This window comes from Taudactylus pleione, unplaced genomic scaffold (assembly GCF_031769625.1).
Source record: "Taudactylus pleione unplaced genomic scaffold, aTauple2 ptg000454l, whole genome shotgun sequence".
Classification (NCBI taxonomy): domain Eukaryota; kingdom Metazoa; phylum Chordata; class Amphibia; order Anura; family Myobatrachidae; genus Taudactylus; species Taudactylus pleione.
Window position 1 is genome coordinate 2,698,770 of NW_028284856.1, and position 20,426 is coordinate 2,719,195.

At 36.8% G+C, this 20,426-nt stretch overlaps 4 non-coding genes across 4 annotated transcripts; all 4 read left to right on the forward strand.

The window, feature by feature from the left end:
• The first annotated feature begins 1,419 nt into the window (after positions 1 to 1,419).
• TRNAK-UUU (transfer RNA lysine (anticodon UUU)) lies at positions 1,420 to 1,492 on the forward strand. Its single transcript has one exon. It is a non-coding gene; the product is annotated as a tRNA-Lys (tRNA).
• Positions 1,493 to 2,438: 946 nt separating this feature from the next.
• Positions 2,439 to 2,511, forward strand: TRNAK-UUU (transfer RNA lysine (anticodon UUU)). The gene has a single exon. It is a non-coding gene; the product is annotated as a tRNA-Lys (tRNA).
• Positions 2,512 to 6,470: 3,959 nt separating this feature from the next.
• On the forward strand, positions 6,471 to 6,543 carry TRNAK-UUU (transfer RNA lysine (anticodon UUU)). Its single transcript has one exon. It is a non-coding gene; the product is annotated as a tRNA-Lys (tRNA).
• A 1,949-nt stretch (positions 6,544 to 8,492) lies between these two features.
• Positions 8,493 to 8,565, forward strand: TRNAK-UUU (transfer RNA lysine (anticodon UUU)). The gene has a single exon. It is a non-coding gene; the product is annotated as a tRNA-Lys (tRNA).
• The last annotated feature ends 11,861 nt before the right edge of the window (positions 8,566 to 20,426 follow it).

Below are 20,426 nucleotides of genomic sequence, written 5' to 3' on the forward strand. Positions count from 1 at the left end.
AGTTGTCACCATTTGAATTGACTTGTTTTTAGTTTTACGAACTTTCTGTAGGTTTACGACAGACTCCAGAATAGCCTGGAGTCGGTAATACATCAGAACTTTAATCTGAGGGTCCAGGGTTCAAGTCCCTGTTCGGACGAGTGTCTTTTAAGCAATGTGTCATTTTGTGAAATGGAACATAGTGCAGAGTGGGAAAATCACAAACTGTTTAAGAATGTACACCTTCAACCAAGAGGCAAATTAAATGTATTTCATCAATAGACACTAAATGTCAAGCTATTCAGATCATACTTTTAGTGATAGAGAGATTTTCCTACTTTAGTAATTGCACAGTAGTTGTCACCATTTGAATTTACTTGTTTTTAGTATTACGAATTTTCTATAGGTTTGCGACAGACTCCAGAAAAGCCTGGAGTTGGTAAAACATCAGAACTTTAATCTGAGGGTCCAGGGTTCAAGTCTCTGTTTGGACGAGTGTCTTTTAAGCAATGTGTCGTTTTTGTGAAATGGAACATAGTGCAGAGTGGGAAAATCACAAACTGTTTAAGAATGTACACCTTCAACCAAGAGGCAAATTAAATGTATTTCATCAATAGACACTAAATGTCAAGCTATTCAGATCATACTTTTAGTGATAGAGAGATTTTCCTACTTTAGTAATTGCACAGTAGTTGTCACCATTTGAATTTACTTGTTTTTAGTATTACGAACTTTCTATAGGTTTGCGACAGATTACAGAAGAGCCTGGAGTCGGTAAAACGTCAGAACTTTAATCTGAGGGTCCAGGGTTCAAGTCCCTGTTCGGGCGAGTGTCTTTTAAGCAATGTGTCGTTTTTGTGAAATGGAACATAGTGCAGAGTGGGAAAATCACAAACTGTTTAAGAATGTACACCTTCAACCAAGAGGCAAATTAAATGTATTTCATCAATAGACACTAAATGTCAAGCTATTCATATCATACTTTTAGTGATAGAGAGATTTTCCTACTTTAGTAATTGCACAGTAGTTGTCACCATTTGAATTTACTTGGTTTTAGTTTTACGAACTTTCTATAGGTTTGCGACAGACTCCAGAAGAGCCTGGAGTCGGTAAAACATCAGAACTTTAATCTGAGGGTCCAGGGTTCAAGTCCCTTTTCGGGCGAGTGTCTTTTAAGCAATGTGTCGTTTTTGTGAAATGGAACATAGTGCAGAGTGGGAAAATCACAAACTGTTTAAGAATGTACACCTTCAACCAAGAGGCAAATTAAAAGTATTTCATCAAGAGACACTAAATGTCAAGCTTTTCAGTTCATACTTTTAGTGATAGAGAGATTTTCCTTCTTTAGTAATTGCACAGTAACTAGTAGTTGTCATCATTTGAATTGACTTGTTTTTTGTATTACGAACTTTCTGCATTTTTGTGACCTATCTCAGAAGAGCCTGGATAGCTCAGTCGGTAGAGCATCAGACTTTTAATCTGAGGGTCCAGGGTTCAAGTCCCTGTTCGGGTGAGTGTCTTTTAAGCAATGTGTCATTTTGTGAAATGGAACATAGTGCAGAGTGGGAAAATCACAAACTGTTTAAGAATGTACACCTTCAACCAAGAGGCAAATTAAATGTATTTCATCAATAGACACTAAATGTCAAGCTTTTCAGATCATACTTTTAGTGATAGAGAGATTTTCCTACTTTAGTAATTGCACAGTAGTTGTCACCATTTGAATTGACTTGTTTTTAGTATTACGAACTTTCTGTAGGTTTGCGACAGACTCCAGAAGAGCCTGGAGTTGGTAAAACATCAGAACTTTAATCTGAGGGTCCAGGGTTCAAGTCTCTGTTCGGACAAGTGTCTTTTAAGCAATGTGTCGTTTTTGTGAAATGGAACATAGTGCAGAGAGGGAAAATCACAAACTGTTTAAGAATGTACACCTTCAACCAAGAGGCAAATTAAATGTATTTCATCAATAGACACTAAATGTCAAGCTATTCAGATCATACTTTTAGTGATAGAGAGATTTTCCTACTTTAGTAATTGCACAGTAGTTGTCACCATTTGAATTTACTTGTTTTTAGTATAACGAAGTTTCTGTAGGTTTGCGACAGACTCCAGAATAGCCTGGAGTCGGTAAAACATCAGAACTTTAATCTGAGGGTCCAGGTTTCAAGTCCCTGTTCGGGGCGAGTGTCTTTTAAGCAATGTGTCATTTTTGTGAAATGGATCATAGTGCAGAGTGGGAAAATCACAAACTGTTTAAGAATGTACACCTTCAACCAAGAGACAAATTAAATGTATTTCATCAAGAGACACTAAATGTCAAGCTTTTCAGTTCATACTTTTAGTGATAGAGAGATTTTCCAACTTTCGTAATTGCACAGTAACTAGTAGTTGTCATCATTTGAAATAACTTGTTTTTTGTATTACGAAGTTTCTGCATTTTTGCGACCTATCACAGAAGTGCCTGGATAGCTCAGTCGGTAGAGCATCAGACTTTTAATCTGAGGGTCCTGGGTTCAAGTCCCTGTTCAGGCGAGTGTCTTTTAAGCAATGTGTCATTTTGTGAAATGGAACATAGTGCAGAGTGGGAAAATCACAAACTGTTTAAGAATCAAGAGGCAAATTAAATGTATTTCATCAATAGACACTAAATGTCAAGCTTTTCAGATCATACTTTTAGTGATAGAGAGATTTTCCTACTTTAGTAATTGCACAGTAGTTGTCACCATTTGAATTGACTTGTTTTTAGTATTACGAACTTTCTGTAGGTTTGCGACAGACTACAGAAAAGCCTGGAGTCGGTAAAACATCAGAACTTTAATCTGAGGGTCCAGGGTTCAAGTCCCTGTTCAGGCGAGTGTCTTTTAAGCAATGTGTTGTTTTTGTGAAATGGAACATAGTGCAGAGTGGGAAAATCACAAACTGTTTAAGAATCTACACCTTCAACCAAGAGGCAAATTAAATGTATTTCATCAATAGACACTAAATGTCAAGCTATTCAGATCATACTTTTAGTGATAGAGAGATTTTCCTACTTTAGTAATTGCACAGTAGTTGTCACCATTTGAATTTACTTGTTTTTAGTATTACCAACTTTCTGTAGGTTTGCGACTGACTCCAGAAGAGCCTGGAGTCGGTAAAACATCAAAACTTTAATCTGAGGGTCCAGGTTTCAAGTCCCTATTCGGGCGAGTGTCTTTTAAGCAATGTGTCATTTTTGTGAAATGGAACATAGTGCAGAGTGGGAAAATCACAAACTGTTTAAGAATGTACACCTTCAACCAAGAGGCAAATTAAATGTATTTCATCAATAGACAATAAGTGTCAAGCTATTCAGATCATACTTTTAGTGATAGAGAGAATTTCCTACTTTAATAATTGCACAGTAGTTGTCACCATTTGAATTTACTTGTTTTTAGTATTACGAACTTTCTGCATTTTTGCGACCTCTCACAGAAGAGCCTGGAAAGCTCAGTCGGTAGAGCATCATTCTTTTAATCTGAGGGTCCAGGGTTCAAGTCCCTGTTCGGACGAGTGTCTTTTAAGCAATGTGTCATTTTGTGAAATGGAACATAGTGCAGAGTGGGAAAATCACAAACTGTTTAAGAATGTACACCTTCAACCAAGAGGCAAATTAAATGTATTTCATCAATAGACACTAAATGTCAAGCTATTCAGATCATACTTTTAGTGATAGAGAGATTTTCCTACTTTAGTAATTGCACAGTAGTTGTCACCATTTGAACTTACTTGTTTTTAGTATTACGAATTTTCTATAGGTTTGCGACAGACTCCAGAAAAGCCTGGAGTTGGTAAAACATCAGAACTTTAATCTGAGGGTCCAGGGTTCAAGTCTCTGTTTGGACGAGTGTCTTTTAAGCAATGTGTCGTTTTTGTGAAATGGAACATAGTGCAGAGTGGGAAAATCACAAACTGTTTAAGAATGTACACCTTCAACCAAGAGGCAAATTAAATGTATTTCATCAATAGACACTAAATGTCAAGCTATTCAGATCATACTTTTAGTGATAGAGAGATTTTCCTACTTTAGTAATTGCACAGTAGTTGTCACCATTTGAATTTACTTGTTTTTAGTATTACGAACTTTCTATAGGTTTGCGACAGACTACAGAAGAGCCTGGAGTCGGTAAAACGTCAGAACTTTAATCTGAGGGTCCAGGGTTCAAGTCCCTGTTCGGGCGAGTGTCTTTTAAGCAATGTGTCATTTTTGTGAAATGGAACATAGTGCAGAGTGGGAAAATCACAAACTGTTTAAGAATGTACACCTTCAACCAAGAGGCAAATTAAATGTATTTCATCAATAGACACTAAATGTCAAGCTTTTCAGATCATACTTTTAGTGATAGAGAGATTTTCCTACTTTAGTAATTGCACAGTAGTTGTCACCATTTGAATTGACTTGTTTTTAGTATTACGAACTTTCTGTAGGTTTGCGACAGACTACAGAAAAGCCTGGAGTCGGTAAAACATCAGAACTTTAATCTGAGGGTCCAGGGTTCAAGTCCCTGTTCAGGCGAGTGTCTTTTAAGCAATGTGTTGTTTTTGTGAAATGGAACATAGTGCAGAGTGGGAAAATCACAAACTGTTTAAGAATCTACACCTTCAACCAAGAGGCAAATTAAATGTATTTCATCAATAGACACTAAATGTCAAGCTATTCAGATCATACCTTTAGTGATAGAGAGATTTTCCTACTTTAGTAATTGCACAGTAGTTGTCACCATTTGAATTTACTTGTTTTTAGTATTACGAACTTTCTGTAGGTTTGCGACTGACTCCAGAAGAGCCTGGAGTCGGTAAAACATCAAAACTTTAATCTGAGGGTCCAGGTTTCAAGTCCCTATTCGGGCGAGTGTCTTTTAAGCAATGTGTCATTTTTGTGAAATGGAACATAGTGCAGAGTGGGAAAATCACAAACTGTTTAAGAATGTACACCTTCAACCAAGAGGCAAATTAAATGTATTTCATCAATAGACAATAAGTGTCAAGCTATTCAGATCATACTTTTAGTGATAGAGAGATTTTCCTACTTTAGTAATTGCACAGTAGTTGTCACCATTTGAATTTACTTGTTTTTAGTATTACGAACTTTCTGCATTTTTGCGACCTCTCACAGAAGAGCCTGGAAAGCTCAGTCGGTAGAGCATCATTCTTTTAATCTGAGGGTCCAGGGTTCAAGTCCCTGTTCGGACGAGTGTCTTTTAAGCAATGTGTCATTTTGTGAAATGGAACATAGTGCAGAGTGGGAAAATCACAAACTGTTTAAGAATGTACACCTTCAACCAAGAGGCAAATTAAATGTATTTCATCAATAGACACTAAATGTCAAGCTATTCAGATCATACTTTTAGTGATAGAGAGATTTTCCTACTTTAGTAATTGCACAGTAGTTGTCACCATTTGAATTTACTTGTTTTTAGTATTACGAATTTTCTATAGGTTTGCGACAGACTCCAGAAAAGCCTGGAGTTGGTAAAACATCAGAACTTTAATCTGAGGGTCCAGGGTTCAAGTCTCTGTTTGGACGAGTGTCTTTTAAGCAATGTGTCGTTTTTGTGAAATGGAACATAGTGCAGAGTGGGAAAATCACAAACTGTTTAAGAATGTACACCTTCAACCAAGAGGCAAATTAAATGTATTTCATCAATAGACACTAAATGTCAAGCTATTCAGATCATACTTTTAGTGATAGAGAGATTTTCCTACTTTAGTAATTGCACAGTAGTTGTCACCATTTGAATTTACTTGTTTTTAGTATTACGAACTTTCTATAGGTTTGCGACAGACTACAGAAGAGCCTGGAGTCGGTAAAACGTCAGAACTTTAATCTGAGGGTCCAGGGTTCAAGTCCGTGTTCGGGCGAGTGTCTTTTAAGCAATGTGTCATTTTTGTGAAATGGAACATAGTGCAGAGTGGGAAAATCACAAACTGTTTAAGAATGTACACCTTCAACCAAGAGGCAAATTAAATGTATTTCATCAATAGACACTAAATGTCAAGCTATTCATATCATACTTTTAGTGATAGAGAGATTTTCCTACTTTAGTAATTGCACAGTAGTTGTCACCATTTGAATTTACTTGGTTTTAGTTTTACGAACTTTCTATAGGTTTGCGACAGACTCCAGAAGAGCCTGGAGTCGGTAAAACATCAGAACTTTAATCTGAGGGTCCAGGGTTCAAGTCCCTTTTCGGGCGAGTGTCTTTTAAGCAATGTGTCGTTTTTGTGAAATGGAACATAGTGCAGAGTGGGAAAATCACAAACTGTTTAAGAATGTACACCTTCAACCAAGAGGCAAATTAAAAGTATTTCATCAAGAGACACTAAATGTCAAGCTTTTCAGTTCATACTTTTAGTGATAGAGAGATTTTCCTTCTTTAGTAATTGCACAGTAACTAGTAGTTGTCATCATTTGAATTGACTTGTTTTTTGTATTACGAACTTTCTGCATTTTTGTGACCTATCTCAGAAGAGCCTGGATAGCTCAGTCGGTAGAGCATCAGACTTTTAATCTGAGGGTCCAGGGTTCAAGTCCCTGTTCGGGTGAGTGTCTTTTAAGCAATGTGTCATTTTGTGAAATGGAACATAGTGCAGAGTGGGAAAATCACAAACTGTTTAAGAATGTACACCTTCAACCAAGAGGCAAATTAAATGTATTTCATCAATAGACACTAAATGTCAAGCTTTTCAGATCATACTTTTAGTGATAGAGAGATTTTCCTACTTTAGTAATTGCACAGTAGTTGTCACCATTTGAATTGACTTGTTTTTAGTATTACGAACTTTCTGTAGGTTTGCGACAGACTCCAGAAGAGCCTGGAGTTGGTAAAACATCAGAACTTTAATCTGAGGGTCCAGGGTTCAAGTCTCTGTTCGGACAAGTGTCTTTTAAGCAATGTGTCGTTTTTGTGAAATGGAACATAGTGCAGAGAGGGAAAATCACAAACTGTTTAAGAATGTACACCTTCAACCAAGAGGCAAATTAAATGTATTTCATCAATAGACACTAAATGTCAAGCTATTCAGATCATACTTTTAGTGATAGAGAGATTTTCCTACTTTAGTAATTGCACAGTAGTTGTCACCATTTGAATTGACTTGTTTTTAGTTTTACGAACTTTCTGTAGGTTTACGACAGACTCCAGAATAGCCTGGAGTCGGTAATACATCAGAACTTTAATCTGAGGGTCCAGGGTTCAAGTCCCTGTTCGGACGAGTGTCTTTTAAGCAATGTGTCATTTTGTGAAATGGAACATAGTGCAGAGTGGGAAAATCACAAACTGTTTAAGAATGTACACCTTCAACCAAGAGGCAAATTAAATGTATTTCATCAATAGACACTAAATGTCAAGCTATTCAGATCATACTTTTAGTGATAGAGAGATTTTCCTACTTTAGTAATTGCACAGTAGTTGTCACCATTTGAATTTACTTGTTTTTAGTATTACGAATTTTCTATAGGTTTGCGACAGACTCCAGAAAAGCCTGGAGTTGGTAAAACATCAGAACTTTAATCTGAGGGTCCAGGGTTCAAGTCTCTGTTTGGACGAGTGTCTTTTAAGCAATGTGTCATTTTTGTGAAATGGAACATAGTGCAGAGTGGGAAAATCACAAACTGTTTAAGAATGTACACCTTCAACCAAGAGGCAAATTAAATGTATTTCATCAATAGACACTAAATGTCAAGCTATTCAGATCATACTTTTAGTGATAGAGAGATTTTCCTACTTTAGTAATTGCACAGTAGTTGTCACCATTTGAATTTACTTGTTTTTAGTATTACGAACTTTCTATAGGTTTGCGACAGATTACAGAAGAGCCTGGAGTCGGTAAAACGTCAGAACTTTAATCTGAGGGTCCAGGGTTCAAGTCCCTGTTCGGGCGAGTGTCTTTTAAGCAATGTGTCGTTTTTGTGAAATGGAACATAGTGCAGAGTGGGAAAATCACAAACTGTTTAAGAATGTACACCTTCAACCAAGAGGCAAATTAAATGTATTTCATCAATAGACACTAAATGTCAAGCTATTCATATCATACTTTTAGTGATAGAGAGATTTTCCTACTTTAGTAATTGCACAGTAGTTGTCACCATTTGAATTTACTTGGTTTTAGTTTTACGAACTTTCTATAGGTTTGCGACAGACTCCAGAAGAGCCTGGAGTCGGTAAAACATCAGAACTTTAATCTGAGGGTCCAGGGTTCAAGTCCCTTTTCGGGCGAGTGTCTTTTAAGCAATGTGTCGTTTTTGTGAAATGGAACATAGTGCAGAGTGGGAAAATCACAAACTGTTTAAGAATGTACACCTTCAACCAAGAGGCAAATTAAAAGTATTTCATCAAGAGACACTAAATGTCAAGCTTTTCAGTTCATACTTTTAGTGATAGAGAGATTTTCCTTCTTTAGTAATTGCACAGTAACTAGTAGTTGTCATCATTTGAATTGACTTGTTTTTTGTATTACGAACTTTCTGCATTTTTGTGACCTATCTCAGAAGAGCCTGGATAGCTCAGTCGGTAGAGCATCAGACTTTTAATCTGAGGGTCCAGGGTTCAAGTCCCTGTTCGGGTGAGTGTCTTTTAAGCAATGTGTCATTTTGTGAAATGGAACATAGTGCAGAGTGGGAAAATCACAAACTGTTTAAGAATCTACACCTTCAACCAAGAGGCAAATTAAATGTATTTCATCAATAGACACTAAATGTCAAGCTTTTCAGATCATACTTTTAGTGATAGAGAGATTTTCCTACTTTAGTAATTGCACAGTAGTTGTCACCATTTGAATTGACTTGTTTTTAGTATTACGAACTTTCTGTAGGTTTGCGACAGACTCCAGAAGAGCCTGGAGTTGGTAAAACATCAGAACTTTAATCTGAGGGTCCAGGGTTCAAGTCCCTGTTCGGACAAGTGTCTTTTAAGCAATGTGTCGTTTTTGTGAAATGGAACATAGTGCAGAGAGGGAAAATCACAAACTGTTTAAGAATGTACACCTTCAACCAAGAGGCAAATTAAATGTATTTCATCAATAGACACTAAATGTCAAGCTATTCAGATCATACTTTTAGTGATAGAGAGATTTTCCTACTTTAGTAATTGCACAGTAGTTGTCACCATTTGAATTGACTTGTTTTTAGTTTTACGAACTTTCTGTAGGTTTACGACAGACTCCAGAATAGCCTGGAGTCGGTAATACATCAGAACTTTAATCTGAGGGTCCAGGGTTCAAGTCCCTGTTCGGACGAGTGTCTTTTAAGCAATGTGTCATTTTGTGAAATGGAACATAGTGCAGAGTGGGAAAATCACAAACTGTTTAAGAATGTACACCTTCAACCAAGAGGAAAATTAAATGTATTTCATCAATAGACACTAATTGTCAAGCTATTCAGATCATACTTTTAGTGATAGAAAGATTTTCCTACTTTAGTAATTGCACAGTAGTTGTCACCATTTGAATTTACTTGTTTTTAGTATTACGAACTTTCTGTAGGTTTGTGACTGACTCCAGAAGAGCCTGGAGTCGGTAAAACATCAGAACTTTAATCTGAGGGTCCAGGTTTCAAGTCCCTGTTCGGGCGAGTGTCTTTTAAGCAATGTGTAGTTTTTGTGAAATGGAACATAGTGCAGAGAGTGAAAATCACAAACTGTTTAAGAATCTACACCTTCAACCAAGAGGCAAATTAAATGTATTTCATCAATAGACACTAAATGTCAAGCTATTCAGATCATACTTTTAGTGATAGAGAGATTTTCCTACTTTAGTAATTGCACAGTAGTTGTCACCATTTGAATTTACTTGTTTTTAGTATTACGAACTTTCTATAGGTTTGCGACAGACTACAGAAGAGCCTGGAGTCGGTAAAACGTCAGAACTTTAATCTGAGGGTCCAGGTTTCAAGTCCCTGTTCGGGCGAGTGTCTTTTAAGCAATGTGTCGTTTTTGTGAAATGGAACATAGTGCAGAGTGGGAAAATCACAAACTGTTTAAGAATGTACACCTTCAACCAAGAGGCAAATTAAATGTATTTCATCAATAGACACTAAATGTCAAGCTATTCATATCATACTTTTAGTGATAGAGAGATTTTCCTACTTTAGTAATTGCACAGTAGTTGTCACCATTTGAATTTACTTGGTTTTAGTTTTACGAACTTTCTATAGGTTTGCGACAGACTCCAGAAGAGCCTGGAGTCGGTAAAACATCAGAACTTTAATCTGAGGGTCCAGGGTTCAAGTCCCTTTTCGGGCGAGTGTCTTTTAAGCAATGTGTCGTTTTTGTGAAATGGAACATAGTGCAGAGTGGGAAAATCACAAACTGTTTAAGAATGTACACCTTCAACCAAGAGGCAAATTAAATGTATTTCATCAAGAGACACTAAATGTCAAGCTTTTCAGTTCATACTTTTAGTGATAGAGAGATTTTCCTACTTTAGTAATTGCACAGTAACTAGTAGTTGTCATCATTTGAAATGACTTGTTTTTTGTATTACGAAGTTTCTGTAGGTTTGCGACCTATCACAGAAGTGCCTGGATAGCTCAGTCGGTAGAGCATCAGACTTTTAATCTGATGGTCCTGGGTTCAAGTGCCTGTTCGGGCGAGTGTCTTTTAAGCAATGTGTCATTTTGTGAAATGGAACATAGTGCAGAGTGGGAAAATCACAAACTGTTTAAGAATCAAGAGGCAAATTAAATGTATTTCATCAATAGACACTAAATGTCAAGCTTTTCAGATCATACTTTTAGTGATAGAGAGATTTTCCTACTTTAGTATTTGCACAGTAGTTGTCACCATTTGAATTTACTTGTCTCTAGTATTGCGAACTTTCTGTAGGTTTGCGACAGACTACAGAAAAGCCTGGAGTCGGTAAAACATCAGAGCTTTAATCTGAGGGTCCAGGGTTCAAGTCCCTGTTGAGGCGAGTGTCTTTTAAGCAATGTGTCGTTTTTGTGAAATGGAACATAGTGCAGAGTGGGAAAATCACAAACTGTTTAAGAATCTACACCTTCAACCAAGAGGCAAATTAAATGTATTTCATCAAGAGACACTAAATGTCAAGCTATTCAGATCATACTTTTAGTGATAGAGAGATTTTCCTACTTTAGTAATTGCACAGTAGTTGTCACCATTTGAATTTACTTGTTTTTAGTATTACGAACTTTCTGTAGGTTTGTGACTGACTCCAGAAGAGCCTGGAGTCGGTAAAACATCAGAACTTTAATCTGAGGGTCCAGGTTTCAAGTCCCTGTTCGGGCGAGTGTCTTTTAAGCAATGTGTCATTTTTGTGAAATGGAACATAGTGCAGAGTGGGAAAATCACAAACTGTTTAAGAATGTACACCTTCAACCAAGAGGCAAATTAAATGTATTTCATCAATAGACAATAAATGTCAAGCTATTCAGATCATACTTTTAGTGATAGAGAGATTTTCCTACTTTAGTAATTGCACAGTAGTTGTCACCATTTGAATTGACTTGTTTTTAGTATTACGAACTTTCTGCATTTTTGCGACCTCTCACAGAAGAGCCTGGAAAGCTCAGTCGGTAGAGCATCATTCTTTTAAACTGAGGGTCCAGGGTTCAAGTCCCTGTTCGGATGAGTGTCTTTTAAGCAATGTGTCATTTTGTGAAATGGAACATAGTACAGAGTGGGACAATCACAAACTGTTTAAGAATGTACACCTTCAACCAAGAGGCAAATTAAATGTATTTCATCAATAGACACTAAATGTCAAGCTATTCAGATCATACTTTTAGTGATAGAGAGATTTTCCTACTTTAGTAATTGCACAGTAGTTGTCACCATTTGAATTTACTTGTTTTTAGTATAACGAAGTTTCTGTAGGTGTGCGACAGACTCCAGAATAGCCTGGAGTCGGTAAAACATCAGAACTTTAATCTGAGGGTCCAGGGTCCAAGTCCCTGTTCGGGTGAGTGTCTTTTAAGCAATGTGTAGTTTTTGTGAAATGGAACATAGTGCAGAGCGGGAAAATCACAAACTGTTTAAGAATCTACACCTTCAACCAAGAGGCAAATTAAATGTATTTCATCAATAGACACTAAATGTCAAGCTATTCAGATCATACTTTTAGTGATAGAGAGATTTTCCTACTTTAGTAATTGCACAGTAGTTGTCACCATTTGAATTTACTTGTTTTTAGTATTACGAACTTTCTGTAGGTTTACGACTGACTCCAGAAGAGTCTGAAGTCGGTAAAACATCAGAACTTTAATCTGAGGGTCCAGGTTTCAAGTCCCTGTTCGGGCGAGTGTCTTTTAAGCAATGTGTCATTTTTGTGAAATGGATCATAGTGCAGAGTGGGAAAATCACAAACTGTTTAAGAATGTACACCTTCAACCAAGAGACAAATTAAATGTATTTCATCAAGAGACACTAAATGTCAAGCTTTTCAGTTCATACTTTTAGTGATAGAGAGATTTTCCAACTTTAGTAATTGCACAGTAACTAGTAGTTGTCATCATTTGAAATAACTTGTTTTTTGTATTACGAACTTTCTGCATTTTTGCGACCTATCACAGAAGTGCCTGGATAGCTCAGTCAGTAGAGCATCAGACTTTTAATCTGAGGGTCCTGGGTTCAAGTCCCTGTTCGGGCGAGTGTCTTTTAAGCAATGTGTCATTTTGTGAAATGGAACATAGTGCAGAGTGGGAAAATCACAAACTGTTTAAGAATCAAGAGGCAAATTAAATGTATTTCATCAATAGACACTAAATGTCAAGCTTTTCAGATCATACTTTTAGTGATAGAGAGATTTTCCTACTTTAGTAATTGCACAGTAGTTGTCACCATTTGAATTGACTTGTTTTTAGTATTACGAACTTTCTGTACGTTTGCGACAGACTACAGAAAAGCCTGGAGTCAGTAAAACATCAGAACTTTAATCTGAGGGTCCAGGGTTCAAGTCCCTGTTCAGGCGAGTGTCTTTTAAGCAATGTGTCGTTTTTGTGAAATGGAACATAGTGCAGAGTGGGAAAATCACAAACTGTTTAAGAATCTACACCTTCAACCAAGAGGCAAATTAAATGTATTTCATCAATAGACACTAAATGTCAAGCTATTCAGATCATACTTTTAGTGATAGAGAGATTTTCCTACTTTAGTAATTGCACAGTAGTTGTCACCATTTGAATTTACTTGTTTTTAGAATTACGAACTTTCTGTAGGTTTGCGACTGACTCCAGAAGAGCCTGGAGTCGGTAAAACATCAGAACTTTAATCTGAGGGTCCAGGTTTCAAGTCCCTATTCGGGCGAGTGTCTTTTAAGCAATGTGTCATTTTTGTGAAATGGAACATAGTGCAGAGTGGGAAAATCACAAACTGTTTAAGAATGTACACCTTCAACCAAGAGGCAAATTAAATGTATTTCATCAATAGACAATAAATGTCAAGCTATTCAGATCATACTTTTAGTGATAGAGAGATTTTCCTACTTTAGTAATTGCACAGTAGTTGTCACCATTTGAATTTACTTGTTTTTAGTATTACGAACTTTCTGCATTTTTGCGACCTCTCACAGAAGAGCCTGGAAAGCTCAGTCGGTAGAGCATCATTCTTTTAAACTGAGGGTCCAGGGTTCAAGTCCCTGTTCGGATGAGTGTCTTTTAAGCAATGTGTCATTTTGTGAAATGGAACATAGTGCAGAGTGGGAAAATCACAAACTGTTTAAGAATGTACACCTTCAACCAAGAGGCAAATTAAATGTATTTCATCAATAGACACTAAATGTCAAGCTATTCAGATCATACTTTTAGTGATAGAGAGATTTTCCTACTTTAGTAATTGCACAGTAGTTGTCACCATTTGAATTTACTTGTTTTTAGTATAATGAAGTTTCTGTAGGTTTGCGACAGACTCCAGAATAGCCTGGAGTCGGTAAAACATCAGAACTTTAATCTGAGGGTCCAGGGTTCAAGTCCCTGTTCAGGCGAGTGTCTTTTAAGCAATGTGTAGTTTTTGTGAAATGGAACATAGTGCAGAGTGGGAAAATCACAAACTGTTTAAGAATGTACACCTTCAACCAAGAGGCAAATTAAATGTATTTCATCAATAGACACTAAATGTCAAGCTATTCAGATCATACTTTTAGTGATAGAGAGATTTTCCTACTTTAGTAATTGCACAGTAGTTGTCACCATTTGAATTTACTTGTTTTTAGTATAACGAAGTTTCTGTAGGTTTGCGACAGACTCCAGAATAGCCTGGAGTCGGTAAAACATCAGAACTTTAATCTGAGGGTCCAGGGTCCAAGTCCCTGTTCGGGTGAGTGTCTTTTAAGCAATGTGTAGTTTTTGTGAAATGGAACATAGTGCAGAGAGTGAAAATCACAAACTGTTTAAGAATCTACACCTTCAACCAAGAGGCAAATTAAATGTATTTCATCAATAGACACTAAATGTCAAGCTATTCAGATCATACTTTTAGTGATAGAGAGATTTTCCTACTTTAGTAATTGCACAGTAGTTGTCACCATTTGAATTTACTTGTTTTTAGTATTACGAATTTTCTATAGGTTTGCGACAGACTCCAGAAAAGCCTGGAGTTGGTAAAACATCAGAACTTTAATCTGAGGGTCCAGGGTTCAAGTCTCTGTTTGGACGAGTGTCTTTTAAGCAATGTGTCGTTTTTGTGAAATGGAACATAGTGCAGAGTGGGAAAATCACAAACTGTTTAAGAATGTACACCTTCAACCAAGAGGCAAATTAAATGTATTTCATCAATAGACACTAAATGTCAAGCTATTCAGATCATACTTTTAGTGATAGAGAGATTTTCCTACTTTAGTAATTGCACAGTAGTTGTCACCATTTGAATTTACTTGTTTTTAGTATTACGAACTTTCTATTGGTTTGCGACAGACTACAGAAGAGCCTGGAGTCGGTAAAACGTCAGAACTTTAATCTGAGGGTCCAGGGTTCAAGTCCGTGTTCGGGCGAGTGTCTTTTAAGCAATGTGTCATTTTTGTGAAATGGAACATAGTGCAGAGTGGGAAAATCACAAACTGTTTAAGAATGTACACCTTCAACCAAGAGGCAAATTAAATGTATTTCATCAAGAGACACTAAATGTCAAGCTTTTCAGTTCATACTTTTAGTGATAGAGAGATTTTCCTACTTTAGTAATTGCACAGTAACTAGTAGTTGTCATCATTTGAAATGACTTGTTTTTTGTATTACGAAGTTTCTGTAGGTTTGCGACCTATCACAGAAGTGCCTGGATAGCTCAGTCGGTAGAGCATCAGACTTTTAATCTGAGGGTCCTGGGTTCAAGTGCCTGTTCGGGCGAGTGTCTTTTAAGCAATGTGTCATTTTGTGAAATGGAACATAGTGCAGAGTGGGAAAATCACAAACTGTTTAAGAATCAAGAGGCAAATTAAATGTATTTCATCAATAGACACTAAATGTCAAGCTTTTCAGATCATACTTTTAGTGATAGAGAGATTTTCCTACTTTAGTATTTGCACAGTAGTTGTCACCATTTGAATTTACTTGTCTCTAGTATTGCGAACTTTCTGTAGGTTTGCGACAGACTACAGAAAAGCCTGGAGTCGGTAAAACATCAGAGCTTTAATCTGAGGGTCCAGGGTTCAAGTCCCTGTTGAGGCGAGTGTCTTTTAAGCAATGTGTCGTTTTTGTGAAATGGAACATAGTGCAGAGTGGGAAAATCACAAACTGTTTAAGAATCTACACCTTCAACCAAGAGGCAAATTAAATGTATTTCATCAAGAGACACTAAATGTCAAGCTATTCAGATCATACTTTTAGTGATAGAGAGATTTTCCTACTTTAGTAATTGCACAGTAGTTGTCACCATTTGAATTTACTTGTTTTTAGTATTACGAACTTTCTGTAGGTTTGTGACTGACTCCAGAAGAGCCTGGAGTCGGTAAAACATCAGAACTTTAATCTGAGGGTCCAGGTTTCAAGTCCCTGTTCGGGCGAGTGTCTTTTAAGCAATGTGTCATTTTTGTGAAATGGAACATAGTGCAGAGTGGGAAAATCACAAACTGTTTAAGAATGTACACCTTCAACCAAGAGGCAAATTAAATGTATTTCATCAATAGACAATAAATGTCAAGCTATTCAGATCATACTTTTAGTGATAGAGAGATTTTCCTACTTTAGTAATTGCACAGTAGTTGTCACCATTTGAATTTACTTGTTTTTAGTATTACGAACTTTCTGCATTTTTGCGACCTCTCACAGAAGAGCCTGGAAAGCTCAGTCGGTAGAGCATCATTCTTTTAAACTGAGGGTCCAGGGTTCAAGTCCCTGTTCGGATGAGTGTCTTTTAAGCAATGTGTCATTTTGTGAAATGGAACATAGTACAGAGTGGGAAAATCACAAACTGTTTAAGAATGTACACCTTCAACCAAGAGGCAAATTAAATGTATTTCATCAATAGACACTAAATGTCAAGCTATTCAGATCATACTTTTAGTGATAGAGAGATTTTCCTACTTTAGTAATTGCACAGTAGTTGTCACCATTTGAATTTACTTGTTTTTAGTATAACGAAGTTTCTGTAGGTGTGCGACAGACTCCAGAATAGCCTGGAGTCGGTAAAACATCAGAACTTTAATCTGAGGGTCCAGGGTCCAAGTCCCTGTTCGGGTGAGTGTCTTTTAAGCAATGTGTAGTTTTTGTGAAATGGAACATAGTGCAGAGCGGGAAAATCACAAACTGTTTAAGAATCTACACCTTCAACCAAGAGGCAAATTAAATGTATTTCATCAATAGACACTAAATGTCAAGCTATTCAGATCATACTTTTAGTGATAGAGAGATTTTCCTACTTTAGTAATTGCACAGTAGTTGTCACCATTTGAATTTACTTGTTTTTAGTATTACGAACTTTCTGTAGGTTTACGACTGACTCCAGAAGAGTCTGAAGTCGGTAAAACATCAGAACTTTAATCTGAGGGTCCAGGTTTCAAGTCCCTGTTCGGGCGAGTGTCTTTTAAGCAATGTGTCATTTTTGTGAAATGGATCATAGTGCAGAGTGGGAAAATCACAAACTGTTTAAGAATGTACACCTTCAACCAAGAGACAAATTAAATGTATTTCATCAAGAGACACTAAATGTCAAGCTTTTCAGTTCATACTTTTAGTGATAGAGAGATTTTCCAACTTTAGTAATTGCACAGTAACTAGTAGTTGTCATCATTTGAAATAACTTGTTTTTTGTATTACGAACTTTCTGCATTTTTGCGACCTATCACAGAAGTGCCTGGATAGCTCAGTCAGTAGAGCATCAGACTTTTAATCTGAGGGTCCTGGGTTCAAGTCCCTGTTCGGGCGAGTGTCTTTTAAGCAATGTGTCATTTTGTGAAATGGAACATAGTGCAGAGTGGGAAAATCACAAACTGTTTAAGAATCAAGAGGCAAATTAAATGTATTTCATCAATAGACACTAAATGTCAAGCTTTTCAGATCATACTTTTAGTGATAGAGAGATTTTCCTACTTTAGTAATTGCACAGTAGTTGTCACCATTTGAATTGACTTGTTTTTAGTATTACGAACTTTCTGTACGTTTGCGACAGACTACAGAAAAGCCTGGAGTCAGTAAAACATCAGAACTTTAATCTGAGGGTCCAGGGTTCAAGTCCCTGTTCAGGCGAGTGTCTTTTAAGCAATGTGTCGTTTTTGTGAAATGGAACATAGTGCAGAGTGGGAAAATCACAAACTGTTTAAGAATCTACACCTTCAACCAAGAGGCAAATTAAATGTATTTCATCAATAGACACTAAATGTCAAGCTATTCAGATCATACTTTTAGTGATAGAGAGATTTTCCTACTTTAGTAATTGCACAGTAGTTGTCACCATTTGAATTTACTTGTTTTTAGAATTACGAACTTTCTGTAGGTTTGCGACTGACTCCAGAAGAGCCTGGAGTCGGTAAAACATCAGAACTTTAATCTGAGGGTCCAGGTTTCAAGTCCCTATTCGGGCGAGTGTCTTTTAAGCAATGTGTCATTTTTGTGAAATGGAACATAGTGCAGAGTGGGAAAATCACAAACTGTTTAAGAATGTACACCTTCAACCAAGAGGCAAATTAAATGTATTTCATCAATAGACAATAAATGTCAAGCTATTCAGATCATACTTTTAGTGATAGAGAGATTTTCCTACTTTAGTAATTGCACAGTAGTTGTCACCATTTGAATTTACTTGTTTTTAGTATTACGAACTTTCTGCATTTTTGCGACCTCTCACAGAAGAGCCTGGAAAGCTCAGTCGGTAGAGCATCATTCTTTTAAACTGAGGGTCCAGGGTTCAAGTCCCTGTTCGGATGAGTGTCTTTTAAGCAATGTGTCATTTTGTGAAATGGAACATAGTGCAGAGTGGGAAAATCACAAACTGTTTAAGAATGTACACCTTCAACCAAGAGGCAAATTAAATGTATTTCATCAATAGACACTAAATGTCAAGCTATTCAGATCATACTTTTAGTGATAGAGAGATTTTCCTACTTTAGTAATTGCACAGTAGTTGTCACCATTTGAATTTACTTGTTTTTAATATAATGAAGTTTCTGTAGGTTTGCGACAGACTCCAGAATAGCCTGGAGTCGGTAAAACATCAGAACTTTAATCTGAGGGTCCAGGGTTCAAGTCCCTGTTCAGGCGAGTGTCTTTTAAGCAATGTGTAGTTTTTGTGAAATGGAACATAGTGCAGAGTGGGAAAATCACAAACTGTTTAAGAATGTACACCTTCAACCAAGAGGCAAATTAAATGTATTTCATCAATAGACACTAAATGTCAAGCTATTCAGATCATACTTTTAGTGATAGAGAGATTTTCCTACTTTAGTAATTGCACAGTAGTTGTCACCATTTGAATTTACTTGTTTTTAGTATAACGAAGTTTCTGTAGGTTTGCGACAGACTCCAGAATAGCCTGGAGTCGGTAAAACATCAGAACTTTAATCTGAGGGTCCAGGGTCCAAGTCCCTGTTCGGGTGAGTGTCTTTTAAGCAATGTGTAGTTTTTGTGAAATGGAACATAGTGCAGAGAGTGAAAATCACAAACTGTTTAAGAATCTACACCTTCAACCAAGAGGCAAATTAAATGTATTTCATCAATAGACACTAAATGTCAAGCTATTCAGATCATACTTTTAGTGATAGAGAGATTTTCCTACTTTAGTAATTGCACAGTAGTTGTCACCATTTGAATTTACTTGTTTTTAGTATTACAAACTTTCTGTAGGTTTACGACTGACTCCAGAAGAGCCTGGAGTCGGTAAAACATCAGAACTTTAATCTGAGGGTCCAGGTTTCAAGTCCCTGTTCGGGGCGAGTGTCTTTTAAGCAATGTGTCATTTTTGTGAAATGGATCATAGTGCAGAGTGGGAAAATCACAAACTGTTTAAGAATGTACACCTTCAACCAAGAGACAAATTAAATGTATTTCATCAAGAGACACTAAATGTCAAGCTTTTCAGTTCATACTTTTAGTGATAGAGAGATTTTCCAACTTTCGTAATTGCACAGTAACTAGTAGTTGTCATCATTTGAAATAACTTGTTTTTTGTATTACGAAGTTTCTGCATTTTTGCGACCTATCACAGAAGTGCCTGGATAGCTCAGTCGGTAGAGCATCAGACTTTTAATCTGAGGGTCCTGGGTTCAAGTCCCTGTACAGGCGAGTGTCTTTTAAGCAATGTGTCATTTTGTGAAATGGAACATAGTGCAGAGTGGGAAAATCACAAACTGTTTAAGAATCAAGAGGCAAATTAAATGTATTTCATCAATAGACACTAAATGTCAAGCTTTTCAGATCATACTTTTAGTGATAGAGAGATTTTCCTACTTTAGTAATTGCACAGTAGTTGTCACCATTTGAATTGACTTGTTTTTAGTATTACGAACTTTCTGTAGGTTTGCGACAGACTACAGAAAAGCCTGGAGTCGGTAAAACATCAGAACTTTAATCTGAGGGTCCAGGGTTCAAGTCCCTGTGCAGGCGAGTGTCTTTTAAGCAATGTGTTGTTTTTGTGAAATGGAACATAGTGCAGAGTGGGAAAATCACAAACTGTTTAAGAATCTACACCTTCAACCAAGAGGCAAATTAAATGTATTTCATCAATAGACACTAAATGTCAAGCTATTCAGATCATACTTTTAGTGATAGAGAGATTTTCCTACTTTAGTAATTGCACAGTAGTTGTCACCATTTGAATTTACTTGTTTTTAGTATTACCAACTTTCTGTAGGTTTGCGACTGACTCCAGAAGAGCCTGGAGTCGGTAAAACATCAAAACTTTAATCTGAGGGTCCAGGTTTCAAGTCCCTATTCGGGCGAGTGTCTTTTAAGCAATGTGTCATTTTTGTGAAATGGAACATAGTGCAGAGTGGGAAAATCACAAACTGTTTAAGAATGTACACCTTCAACCAAGAGGCAAATTAAATGTATT